Source organism: Ascidiella aspersa, chromosome 5 (genome assembly GCF_963924565.1).
Source record: "Ascidiella aspersa chromosome 5, kaAscAspe10.2, whole genome shotgun sequence".
Lineage (NCBI taxonomy): Eukaryota > Metazoa > Chordata > Ascidiacea > Phlebobranchia > Ascidiidae > Ascidiella > Ascidiella aspersa.
Genome location: NC_139451.1, coordinates 8,533,811 through 8,536,310, shown reverse-complemented (window position 1 = coordinate 8,536,310; position 2,500 = coordinate 8,533,811). Strand labels below are relative to the sequence as shown.

The 2,500-nt window shown below is 60.9% G+C and overlaps 2 non-coding genes and 1 pseudogene across 2 annotated transcripts in view; all 3 read right to left on the bottom strand.

Moving 5' to 3' along the window:
• LOC146142406 (large subunit ribosomal RNA) overlaps positions 1-994 on the bottom strand; it is a 3,679-nt pseudogene extending 2,685 nt beyond the window's left edge.
• Positions 995-1,242: 248 nt separating this feature from the next.
• Positions 1,243-1,396, bottom strand: LOC146142405 (5.8S ribosomal RNA). The gene has a single exon (XR_014498849.1). It is a non-coding gene; the product is annotated as a 5.8S ribosomal RNA (ribosomal RNA).
• A 247-nt stretch (positions 1,397-1,643) lies between these two features.
• Positions 1,644-2,500, bottom strand: part of LOC146142404 (small subunit ribosomal RNA) — a 1,811-nt gene continuing 954 nt past the window's right edge. The window contains exon 1 of the ribosomal RNA XR_014500896.1: positions 1,644-2,500. This exon is cut by the window's right edge and continues 954 nt beyond it. This is a non-coding gene — a ribosomal RNA (small subunit ribosomal RNA).

Below are 2,500 nucleotides of genomic sequence, written 5' to 3'. Positions count from 1 at the left end.
ACCTCTCCGGCAAAGCGGACGAGATCGGCCGGTGATGCGGCCGCCGCGAACGACGACGTCTCACCTCCGCCGGACCGCGCCGACATTCACTTTCACTGCGCCCATGGGTTTCGTACTGCCCCGTGGCTCGCGCTCACGTTAGACTCCTTGGTCCGTGTTTCAAGACGGGTCGGGAAGGTGGCTGACTTCAGCCGCGGACCCCGTGCGCCTCGCGAAACGACACCGGAAGCGCGACCGAGACGAAGAGGCTGGGCACTGAGAACAGTCCCCGACCCACGACGCCCCAGCCGGCACCGGGCGCTCGGCCCCGAAGGGCAGACGCGGCGATCTCTCCTCGCCCGAACGGCGGGCCGACGGACACGCGCGCCTATAGTACCCGACCGAGGCCGGGTTACCTTGCGCGCGGCCTTCTCGCCGCCGTCCAGACGGTCGCGGCCTTCGCCCGGCGCTAGTGCGCTGGTCCCCGATCGGGCGGCGCCGCCGGCGGCCCGTGAGGGTCCGCACGACAACGTCGCCGACAGGGGGCCGGCTGAAAGCGACCGGGCGACCCGACAGGCCCTCCCGTTTGCCTCTCGACGGTTTCACGTACTCTTTAACTCTCTCTTCAAAGTGCTTTTCAACTTTCCCTCACGGTACTTGTTCGCTATCGGTCTCGTGACCGTATTTAGCCTTAGATGGAGTTTACCACCCGCTTTGGGCTGCATTCCCAAACAACCCGACTCTGGGAAGACGCCGTAGCGCGCCCGCCTGTCGCCGCCATGGGCCTGACACCCGCTCTGGGAAAAGGCCTCGATCAGAAGGACGCGGGCGACCGGCGAAGCGCGCCGTGACGAATTCCGTACGCCACAATTCCGCGCACTCCAAAAGCGCGCGGATTCGGCGATGGGCACATCCCGCTTCACTCGCCGTTACTGAGGGAATCCTCGTTAGTTTCTTTTCCTCCGCTTAGTAATATGCTTAAATTCAGCGGGTAGCCTCGTCCGACCTCAGGCCGAAAGTAAGGACCGGGACTATTCTTCCCGTTCCGCGCTCGCCGTCGGCGCCGCGCGCCGCCGCGCACCTCGATTCCCGCCCTTGAGCCGCCAGCCGTTGGCCTCTTCGAGGTCGACTCGCCGCCGCCGCGCGGGATTCTGGTCGCGATCGTCGCGCATCGTGCCGTGCTGTCTTGAGCGGGACGGGCGCTCGCGCGTCCGACGCCGCAGCAGCCGCGCGGAGAAATCCCCGCGCGGAACGTTTGCAACGCGACCCTGAGGCGGGCGCGGCCCCGGGATTGACCCGAGGCCGCAATTTGCGTTCAGAACGTCGATGCTCAATGTGTCCTGCAATTCACACTAATTCACGCAGCTAGCTGCGTCCTTCATCGACTCACGAGCCGAGTGATCCACCGCCAAGAGCCATCCACGATTGTTTCGCTCGCACAGTGCCTCGCACTAAAGGGTGACAAAATATACCGCGCCGAGCGGTCGGCCAGGCCGACGCTTGAAGCCGGAGCGCGCGGCACCGCGGCACTCGACGCGCAAACATTACCGGGTGACCGAATCGCCGGCCGGCGCGCCGCTCCTCGCGGGTCGGGCGCCGGGTAGCAAAAACTTTTTCTCTCGCTTGTCCGAGTTTCGCGTTCGCCGAAGCGTTTGCGAGACCGTTAATGATCCTTCCGCAGGTTCACCTACGGAAACCTTGTTACGACTTTTACTTCCTCTAAATGATCAAGTTAGATCGTCTTCTCGGACGCCGGCTCGACCGTTGCCGGCCGCGCCAGGTCCAATCGGAGGACCTCACTAAACCATTCAATCGGTAGTAGCGACGGGCGGTGTGTACAAAGGGCAGGGACGTAATCAACGCGAGCTAATGACTCGCGCTTACTGGGAATTCCATGTTCAAGGGAAATAATTGCAATTCCCTATCCCTAGCACGACCGGGGTTCAGCGGGTTACCCAGACCTGTCGGCCAAGGCGAGCACATGCTGATCCGGTCAGTGTAGCGCGCGTGCGGCCCCGAACATCTAAGGGCATCACAGACCTGTTATTGCTCAATCTCGTGTGGCTAAACGCCACTAGTCCCTCTAAGAAGTTAGACGCCGACCGATTGGGTCGCGTAACTAGTTAGCAAGCCAGAGTCTCGTTCGTTATCGGAATTAACCAGACAAATCGCTCCACCAACTAAGAACGGCCATGCACCACCACCCACAGAATCAAGAAAGAGCTCTCAATCTGTCAATCCTCACTGTGTCCGGGCCGGGTGAGATTTCCCGTGTTGAGTCAAATTAAGCCGCAGGCTCCACTCCTGGTGGTGCCCTTCCGTCAATTCCTTTAAGTTTCAGCTTTGCAACCATACTTCCCCCGGAACCCAAAGACTTTGGTTTCCCGCAAGCTGCCGGAGAGGTCGTAAAACTAACGCCCCCCGATCGCTAGTTGGCATCGTTTATAGTCAGAACTAGGACGGTATCTGATCGTCTTCGAACCTCTGACTTTCGCTCTTGATTAAAGAAAACATTCTTGGC